Source organism: Sinohyriopsis cumingii, chromosome 8, assembly GCF_028554795.1.
Source record: "Sinohyriopsis cumingii isolate HCF-2022 chromosome 8, ASM2855479v2, whole genome shotgun sequence".
Taxonomy (NCBI): domain Eukaryota; kingdom Metazoa; phylum Mollusca; class Bivalvia; order Unionida; family Unionidae; genus Sinohyriopsis; species Sinohyriopsis cumingii.
In genome coordinates this window covers 42,836,879-42,848,379 of record NC_142968.1, presented here as the reverse complement: position 1 = coordinate 42,848,379, position 11,501 = coordinate 42,836,879, and positions in this window count along the sequence as shown.

The window sequence follows — 11,501 nt, the reverse complement described above, 5'->3', positions numbered from 1 at the left end:
CCATCAGTGGGACACTTCTCAAGGAAAGTGGGACACTCAGCTGCTAAAGATATCACTCTACTGACCAGTAATGCCACTGCCTTTAGAGGTCTTATATGAAACAAACAAATACAAAAAGAGATCATTTCAGGGGCAACGGTGGTATCAGAAGACGCACAAAAGAAAGGGGAAAGTTAAAATAGACAGCTAGAAGGTGCCAAGGCTGTAAAAATGGCCTCTCCCTGTATTCTGCTTATGTATGTCTGAGCAAAGATTAAAGTTGTGGACTGTTTCTCCATCTTAGCTATGCTGGCGTATGATTAGTCAACAGTGTTAAATGATGTTGTAGCTTTCAAAACATTTCTAGCGTCGAGGATTGTCACGTCTTTCTCCTGTTCATGAGTTTTCATTTGGAGCACTCGCTATAGTACGAGAAGTGATCTACCTGACAATTTCCAAAGATTTTCTCTTCGCATAGTGAGTCTCATGATCCTCCCGTTCAACAAACATCCAATTTGACTAACAAGCTTTGTCTGCAAAACAATGTAGAGAATGATGAATAACAGACTCTTCAAGTATCTCGATTGCAAATAACTATCGTCAGACCTGCAAGGTAGATTCAGACACCGTAGAAGCACAATAGACCATCTAGTCAGACTAAAAGCGTATTTTAGAGAAACTCTGATAAAGAAAGAACATATAGATGCAATTGTGTTTGACTTGAAGGAAGGGTATGACACAAATGCAGTTAAGGTTTAAAGTGACTAATGAAACCTAGGTCTAAGGGACTGCGTAGCTAACGTTATACCCAAATTTTTTAACGATATAAATTTCAAAGTTAAAACGATAGTTAAAATAGGTAAAGCCCGTTCTAAAAGCAATCATGGCATTATATAGTCATTCACCTTAATCAACGTTAACATTGACAACATCGTGAAATACTTCGATCAAGAAACCTGTTTCTCATAATGTATTGTCGACCTTTTAATCTGAACAAGAAAACGGGATCACATTTTCAAATCTACAAATGTAATCATGCACTTCTGTTGATTACATATACTTCCTGATGACCAAAATATGTATCCTGACAGTTTTTTTTTTATCTGTGTTGCCTCTGTGGTTATAAAATAGGCCCATTGCATCCTCGCATCTTGTCGTAAGAGGCGGCTTTGTCGAGGGAATCCGTTTGGGTCCCGTTGTCATTGGAGGAGATGATCATTGTAGTTGAAAAGGAGAGAGGCCAATATTTGCCGTTCCGATGCAACACACTGGTTTGGTCTAAACTTCAGAAGGACAGGCGGTTTGAAGGTCCCAGTCTGATGCATCGGCTATTCAACCGAAGTCCTTGTATGTATGTTATGCCTCTTTTAATTCTGTCAGCATTTATCCCTTGACACCGTCATTTACTCATACAATTCCTCCTTAAAACTCTTCTTTCAGAGTTTCCTAAAAGAAAGTGGCTTGGTCATTTAATAGACCCTTTACTACCCGACTATGTTGTCATGTAATTAGAGCGTTTTTCACTCTTAAAGTGTCCTCTTGATGGACTCCGTGGCTGGTGGGGAGCATGGGTGATGTATTTTATTTACACGATTATATGTATTGAATATTGAACAGCAGAACAAACTAATGGTAAACGCCCCAAATCAGAGTCTTCCTTAGATGAAGAACCAATGAATACAGGCTCATGTCCTCATTAAATGGTTACCGAGTTCTTGAACGAAACCAAACTTTTGTTATCGCGTGTCCCTTTCGTCACTGAGAAAACCATCCTTGGAATAAATGGACTAAAAGTCATTGAAAAATGTTGAAATATGGTAGTCTACTAAGCGAGCTTAAGAAAAAGTATCACTGGGAATCAATGCTACACCATATGGACAGTATTCTTAGAACTCCGCGTAAATGTTGTTTCGTTGTCGTGACTTGGCATGAATCATCATTGATGATGTACTTGATGTTGCGAAGAACTAATGTGATATTGATGTCCGTAATGCAACGGGCGATTGCTGGACGCGAACGCTATTGTACTGAACTTTAACACCCATACACTAGTAAATGTAGCAAAGGGTACTTGATGCAAATAAAGAAAGTTTACTCCACATTGCATCAACGTTGCAAATGAAATGAAGATTTCAAAGACTGCGACACCTATAAAAGAAAATTCAGTGGGTGAGATATATATCTAATATCCTCTTTCATGAAGCCAGAAGCCAGGAAAACAAGAATTACTTCAGTGGTCCAACTTACCTAGCTGATGTCGAATCTGTTATTAAAACAGCTACGTAAAAGGATGCTCATGTCCGAACAAATATTCGACACAAAGGTCCTAACTTCCTTAACCATAATCACCAAGAATGCCAACGGAAAGATAAATATCGAAATAAAATATAAGTTAAATTCAGATAGAATCCCAAATGGTCGTTTACATGCACTTAGCTGTGGGTTCCCCGATTTGACAATTAGATTATGATTGGAATCCTGCTGTGTACCTTTACAGCGGTGATCATTTTTCAATTCCAGTTTTTCTTCAAAACATTACCGTTACTATTGACAAACTAATTTCACGCTGAAAATTAAATAAAGCCAGCTGGAAAATGGGAAACTCTTTCAAATACCCGCATTCAATGATGTTTTCAACAACTTAGATATTTCTATATAATGTTTGGCATCTACTGTACTTGAGTTTTAGCCGAATCAGTTCCAAAGTCTTCACCTTATCCAAAAACAATGAAAACAACTTGGTTCAATGAAATTGCAAAGAAGCCTTTAAAACAGTGCAGAGCATCACTTAACATCCCGAAGTCAGAATGTTTGAGAATTATCGTATATTAAGGGTTAATTCGCGTCGCACAATTCAAGACAGTAGGAGCAAATTGTGGATATATGTCGTCTCTACGTTAAATTCTCATTCTGCTATTAAGAAACTAGCGGAACCGATACACAAAATTAAGGTTAAGGGATAATAGAAGAGATCTTATTTTCTAATAATTACAACCAACACTTTCGGAACTGACTTTAAAGGAGGCCCATGATACATTATCAACTTACACAACACTTGCCAGAACATACTCTACAGGCATTTTGGGAAACGTTTGTAATGACGTTTTGTAAACAGGAAATCCCCGAAAATCATGGAGAGAGAGAACATTGATAATATTCCCAAATCGGAAAAGTCAGACGCAGATCCTATCAATAACTTTCCCATGTAATGATTATATTTGTTAAATGTTGTAGAGGATGACATGAAAGTATGGAATAACGAATGGCCTTCGCTATCTGGATCTAACAGGCCGTCGACCTATTTATATTTCGATTTTTCTTTCAGAGAGGGATTAGGTTCTACCCTCAAGGCACCTTTTTACTCGTTACACATTTGAAAATTACAATTAGTAATATCATCAAATGTTTAAAGGAAGGCATGAATTGCTTCTTTATGTTGATGATTTTCTTCTATGTTATCGGTCAAAACATATGAATATAATTGACAACATCTGCAACAGTAATTGGGTAACTGAAAGTGGTTTACAACTCTCAAAATCCAATATATATATATATATATATATATATATATATATATATATATATATATATATATATATATATATATATAACTAACTGTCAAGAACATAAATAACACGATGATTCCAACCTCACTCTTGAGGGAACATTACTTCCAATACTAAAAGAAACAAAGATTTTATGTATTGTTTTCAGCAGAAAACTCACTCTTCTTTCTACAACGTAAACAATTTAAGGCTAAATGCTCAAAAGCCCGTGATCTGCTCAATGGAGTAGCGCATACTGACAGAGTTTAAACGGTTTAATCATTATAGAACTATCATCGAAATTCGACAATGGCTATTTCAACTTCATTGATTCAATTTATCATCAGGGAACTTACTACATCACGAGGCCCTTAAATACGTCACCAAAGGGAAGTTTTTACGTAGAAAACAATAGATGAGTCTTATCAAATGCAGAAAATACACGTCTTGACAATATGCCCTCCATTTAAAATCAGATCCCTTTATCCAACATACATATATGTATGTCTTCCCAACTGCAAAAACTTTTTGAAACCAAATCGACACCGCCATTAAAATTTTTCGATAAACTATCACACTTTCACACGTAAAATTGAAAACCAATAAAGTTTTTATCTTTCTGAAAGCCAGAATTGTTTTCTAAAATAGTATCTTCTGTGAAAAGGAAAAGTTGCCACTATCCAATTCTTTCTCATTTAACACTTTCCAAGCCAAACTCCTTTCAAATATGAAAATATTAAAACTGCACGAATAATTCTTATGATGGTTCCAAAAACGGTGAAAAGGCTGCTATAATTTTTATTATGTTGCAAAATATCATCTACCAAATGTCGTATGGATGATTCAGAATAAGCAGTTGGAAAAGCTACTTTCAAAAACCGTTCTTATCAAACACACCAAACTAACTACCAGATCGGGGCCAAGAGTGGCCGAGTGGTCTAAAGCGCTCACCGTTACTGATCACTGCCATCTCACCTCTGTCTGCGTGGGTTCGAGTCTTGGATTCAGCCAATGTGGGTATGTGAGAAATCTTGCCAGTAGCTTCTCGTGGGTCGGTGGTTCTTTCCTGGGTTTTCCAGGGTTCTTCCTCCACCATTAATACTGGCCGCCATGTATAGCCTATCGTGTGCTGAAAATTGGCGTTAGAGCGGAGAACAACAACAGCAACAACTACTATATCACATTTATGTTGACTACCCTGTCATATCGAGATCAAAGGTAATGAAAAAAGTAGACCACGTTGCAAAAATGTCTTCATGTGTCCATCCTTCTGATTTAAAATCACCCTATATTAACTTCAAACATTTTATTACTAACTTTTTATTCATGAAGTGGTAGGCATCGTGGAATTATGCTGTCCATAACAGCATATGGATACTGTATGATAATGTACCACTAAAAAATCTTGCACTCTTCCAGATCATGCTCTTGAACAAAAAATATTAACTATATGTTGTAGGTATTTTACATGTGTTGCTTTTATCGTTTATTTCGTATACATTTTGAAGAACTCGAACGTCTTTTCGTGTATATTTTGTAGTGTTGTTTTTCACGCTAATGTTTGGTATCGAATGGTTTATATTCCTAATTTGTTTTGCAGTTGAATTTTCTTTTCTTCGAACTCTAACTTTAGTTGCCAACTTATAACCACGAATCCGTTGAGATGCCATCATTATTTCTTTGTTTAGACAGAGCTAGGTTTATCTGGGTTATTATTCTTTTGATTCTTGTTGTTGTTGTTGGTAGTACTTTGAAGAAAAAAGAACACTTGTATGTGAACAACGTTTTCGTATTGGTGGTTGTAGTTATGGCTGTTAAATCTTTTCATGCAGGGACGACACATTTTGTAAAATGAGACCACTAGTAAACTAGATCCTGGACGTACGGATACTAACATGTACAAGAGCTTTGTAACGCATTCGTAGTTTTGTAATGTCTGACATTTCAAGCCAAACAACCATCTTATAACATGCAGCTAGCAATGAAAATGTCAACGCCGCTTAAGATGCAATTGTTCTTTGTGATTCACTTGAATACATGCAAAATAGTGATGTGTGTGTGTGTGTGTGTGTGTGTATGTGTTATCGCAGCTTCAAAGAATATGCCGAATGTGCACTTGTGAATTGTTGATGAAAAGATATGTACAATGACAATTCTACAGTTTTCCTTCACCGATCTTTTTCAAGCATGAAAATACCAATTATTGTCCATGCTATGATGTTGCTAAGAACAGGAGTCCCTAGATACGTTCTCGGCTGACCAAGTTAAAGTAGTGATATATTGACACCATTGAAAACTTTACAGGCTGGGTCTCTAGTTTTCTGCAACTGAAACACAGAACATTATCTTTTTCTTCAATGTAAACAAAACCCAACTCAATGTAAGGCGTTCACCTTGATATTAATGTTGTTGATATATAGTCCACTAGTAGGGGACATATCAGTCAACTGTCCTAGGGAAGCACGTGTTGACAAATAGGACGTCACATCTGTTTTGGACAATTTATTTTCTTGCATTCTCACAAACATTCGGTCTATATTAGGGACACACTTCAATTAATTCAAACGTATTTTTCTTTTGTTCAAACTGGTTCATTTTATGTAGTTTGTAAGAATCTTGACTAAACAATTGTCCGAGAACTGAGAGAGTTGTTGTCAGTTACATCAATTTTCAGTACGAATAAACCTGGCCTGTGTTCTTTGTCCTCTTTAGGGTATAACCGTAGGTACGGTTTGTTTGTGGATTCGTCTTCTTTGTTGATCAATGACGGACCGTGTAGCTATAAACTTGTTTGAATTTCGTGTGTGGTTACACACGTAAATGGGTAATTCCAGATACCTGTGTCAAACTGCATTTGAACACGTTCAATCAACTGTCAAAATCAAACTAGGAAGACAGAGGCAAGATCTGTTTATCTTGAGATTCGCCTGCATCGTACAACAGTCGCGTGACACTGGTCTGTCCTCTAACAAACTGCCCAAGGGTTCCATGTGTTGGCAAAATGATGTCGTTTCTGTTCTGGAGAATTTCTTTTCTTGCATTGGCACTAACATTCGGCCCATATTAAGGACACACTTCCATTAATTCACAAGCACTTTTCTTTCGTTGACGCTAGCTCATTTTATGTTGTTGATAAGAATCTTGACTAATAAATTGTATGAGAACTGAGAGAGTTTTTGTCAGTGACATCAATTATCAATACGAATAAACCTGGCCTAAGTTTTGTTTGTCTTTTCAGGGTCTAACAGTAGGCACGGATTGTTTGTGGATTCGTCTTCGTTGTTGATCAATGACGGACTCTGTAACTATGAACTTGTTTGAACTTCGTTTGTTGCAACAGACTCGTGGCACATTCGACGAGATTAAAGGCGATAGGTATTAAACCTCCTTTTCGTATCGTAAAAAAAACCTAGAACCTCTTTGTTGTCAGTGAATTAGCGGACCTATTCTACTTGAGCATCGAGGTTTTCGACGCCAGTCTCATAAATGCCGATGGCTAACACTTCAGTGCATAGTTATAAGCTTGGAATGGTGTGTCCATATTTCGGAGCAAGATTTGTCTTTCCTAGAACAAAACCAATTTGATCATTTCCACTGGATTATGCAACAAGGCTTAAGGTTACAGATGTTAAGGCGTCGTCCTCAAAGACGTCCCTTTCAAAGAACTTTCTGACATCACTGCAAAACATTTATGTCGCTCATCTCTGCTGTCTTTCTTAATTAGTATGTAGCAATAGCTAGATATAGACTATTTCCATAAACGTGGACACTCATACGGTACTCTGTAAGATCTTTGTAAGGGTCATTAACTTTGTACTACATAAATCGTATGAAGTTTCATTGAGTTTGGCTTGACAAGAAAGCAACAGAGTACTTGCTGTATATCTGCTCCTATTACAACTGTTTTTTTTTTCGGAATAGTATGAGCACACCCAGAAAATTGTTGGTGAGGTCAGGATTCCTAAGAAGCACGTTGTTCAGCGATACACCTTTAAATCTTGCAGACGAATTAAACACTCCTCTAATTTGGGTGGGCTTCTTAGGATGGTTTAAAACCAACTTTCGGAAGGAAAGTAACATACCTGGAGAACTCACGATCTATGATGTCCCATAAATTTCTATATTCTACTGAGAAACATGGCTTGCTATCACTCATGGTCTTCAAGAATACAATATCACCAATGTAGCATGATGGATCAACAGCTTCGATCATGCCTCCTCTAAATTAAGAAACCGTCTGCTCTACTTCTATGAAATTTTGATAAGGTTCAAAAAGCGATGTTCGTTCATTGTTTAACAGGTATGTCTTAATGGTATTAACCATGTCGCTTCTATTTATTCTACCTTGGCAAGAATCTCCAACTAACTCAGCAAAATACGAAAATGAAGTCCAAATGGGAGTTGACTTACTATCGGCAAAGCATTTGAAGAAGAATAAAAAACCAAGCAGTGATGGATATTTAATATCATTCTTTCGCGAACTCTATGTCACCGAGGATATCATTCAGCTCATACAGCTGTTTTTTAATCTTTACGTGACAGCCTTGGGAGTTTCAATAACGTATGTGTAAGTACTGCCTCAAGTACACGAGGCTAACCATATCTGTCATTCAGCCTTCACTGGAGTCCACTCTCCTCATTGTTAATGTTGGATGTCCGGGTCCTGACTGCAAGCTGTTTGGAATTTCGTCTTAACCACTTAACGAGTAGATCGATCTGTTTTTTATAACGTTCTTGAAACGGAATTCCCATGTAACATATTTTTCTGGTCTGTCGTTAAATTTTGTGAGTCTCTTTAGAAGGAGATCTTTCTTTAAGAGGAATTTGGTTAAGCCATAACAGGGTCTTATTGGCTGTCGGTGCGTAATCTAGTCGTGGTGCACTATCGTACGCGTGGGACTCAAGACTGCGGTACATATTATGGTAAACCAAAGATGTTTTGGAAACGTCCGTGTTCTTTCAACTGGATCTGTCGGGTATGAGAGTTCCGCATTCAATGCTAATAACCGAACATTGTGATCTTCTTCATCAGTTTCGAGACCCTGGGGTTCTGTTGCAGCAACAGCTACCTCTTTGTTGTGCAAGCATCTTACCTCTATTTCTGAATTTCTGTTTCTCGGGTCATGTAATGGAGGACTATCGGCCAGCTGAATTAGAATCCGACTTTTTAGATGCTAGTGAACGCGTTTCTAAATCTGATTATTTAGCCGAGTTGTCGGAGTGTCCGAGTGCGTTCTGGATTAGTACATCTTTCGCTTTATTCACATTACCTTGTTCTATAATCTTTTTTTAAAGCTTCTAACGTGCTTGTACTAAGCAAAAAAGCCATAGTGTCTGTTTTAATATTGTTATTTTCTGAATCTAGGTTTGTAAGTTTATCCTTGAGAGAATGTTTGACAGAATCGATCCTTTCCACTTGCAGAGTGCCTAATGTTCGTTCACTCCTGTCCCAAAATTTGTCTACTTTGTCTTCGAATTCACTACATTTCAATTGCTAGAGTCGGAAGCCAGCGTTTTTGCAAGACCTCTAAAGCATTACTCTGCTTAGAAGCCATTTTGAGTGATCTCATACAACAATTAAACGTTAGCCTAATAAAGTCTATTTCAAACGTTTAGTGTGGCAGAGGTTTCTTACGCGATTACCTTTAATCAAGTTGTCCTGTGTCTGTGTATTGACTGGTGTATGTGAATGTCTATCTGGTTTACTATTCTGTCTCGTGGGTAGTGGAGGCAAATGAAGCATAATTTCAGTTCAGACAAATAAAACTATCACTTCAGTATATTGCCAAACTATCTCCCAATCCATCCAACCTCGTGTATATAATATTGTCTTGAGGCCCAAACACTAAACCTTGCACACGCTAAAACCGAGTTTAATCCCACCTTTCGTCAAGTATATACGCCCGCACCAAGAAGCAGGAACAATACGTGTTGTAAATATTGCAACATTCTTTCATCCCATATTATTAATTATTAACGAGGATTTCAAAACATCCCAAAATAATATGTAACCTATGCCAATCATATGTAACCTATGCCAATAATATGTAACCGATGCCAATAATATGTAACCTATGCCAATAATATGTAACCGATGCCAATAATATGTAACCTATGCCAATAATATGTAACCTATGTCAGTAATATGTAACCTATGACAATAATATGTAACCGATGCCAATAATATGTAACCGATGCCAATAATATGTAACCTATGTCAATAATATGTAACATATGCCAATAATATGTAACCGATGCCAATAATATGTAACATATGCCAATAATAGGTAACCTACGCCAATAATATGTATGCCAATAATATGTAACCTATGCCAATTCAAAAAGATTTTAGCGAATCCTCTCCTTTTCAGAGTAAACTCAGTGAACTCAGATCATCCTATTGCAGCCATGTGTCTGTGTACAGAGACGGTTTGCAAGATGGAGACAGTCAAAGCTGTTGTTGCAACGATCCATGGTATCTCCTGCAATTCACAGGATTTACAGGATAAAGCCTCAATTGTATGTGCAGAAATTATAGACATACTGAAAACTTTAAAGTACAATGAAACTTCTAATACATCATATCCTTACTATACTAAAAGCTTTGACAAATATTACGTCCAACATTCCGCTAATAGCTCAGATATTACAGAAAAAAGGATGACATCATACAGTCTTGGAACGTAGTCTGTTTTGTCTGCCTAGTTAAGGATAATAAAAAGGGATTTAAGGCAGGCAAAGCTACCATATAGTCACCTATTTCCGAATGGAAGATTTCATATAGTGACTTCAAATATTTATAAATCAGCATGTTTGTCACTGTTGGCAATATATGTGGATTGCTAAGAAACTTAAGAAAAAAAAAAACGTTTGGAGAGTGGCATCCCTAGTACAGAACATTTCGTAGAGTTAAGGTTGTAGTATCGCGGCTCGGACACACCTACTTGACTCGTGGAGGTTGAACCTCAACATGAATGGATAATATCAAGTATCTTCGGACAGTAAAACACTTTATTGTCGATTTCCCCCATGTGGGACAGAAGTGGTGTTAACTGCCTGAAGAAACTGTATGATAATGTACCCACAAAACGTGTTAAGGAAATATGCTTTATACAACACATTTTATAACCTTTTAAGGATTTTTTGTAGAACGTACGTCCGTTTTTGTAGAAACCTTTTACAGAATTTTAATAAATACACGTTTTATATTTTATCTTGTTATATTTTTTGATGTGACCAGTTGTTATGCCGTCACTGTGGTAGATGTGATATGATTGGGGTGGTGTGCTCCTAATATTTTATTTGAATTATTATTGAAGTCCCACTCAGGCTCGATTTTGGTTAGAAGTTAAATGAGTGGAAGATAGATGTAAAGCTTAGAGCCCCAGTCAGCAATGCCGATGGATAAATGATTGAAAATACAAAAAGGTTTAATTAAACAAAGAACAATTTAATGACAATTCAATAGTCAAGTGTTTAAATTTCCCAGGTACTCTCCTTCCGCTCGAACCTGTGATAGCCTATTGCATCATTTGATTAGTAGTGTGAAATAGCTTTCCACATGTCCTTGTATTCTACTCATCTGTGTATTCTTCTCTCCTATTCCTCCTATTCCTTCTCCTCTTCATCCCGACTTTCTCCAAATTCCTTCTCCTCCTCGACTCCTCTATACTCCGTTTACTTCTCCTTCACTGTTTCCTGAAGAATACGTTTCCTCCTCCTCCACCTACTATCCACCTTCGCTCGACCGACTAGACTTTGTCAACTCCGACTGCTCTACTAATCTCACTTCTGTCCCGATCTTAGAGACTCCGGACTTAACTGACCCGAAAGTTCTGTCCCCCAAAAAGCTCCCTACGAAAACAAAAGGACCGTACACTATTTTCCTTAACCCTCTCATCTCACACTACACCCAGCCCATCATCAGATAACAGCTATTCAATTTCTTCGGTCACGCATTCATCGAAATACTCATAC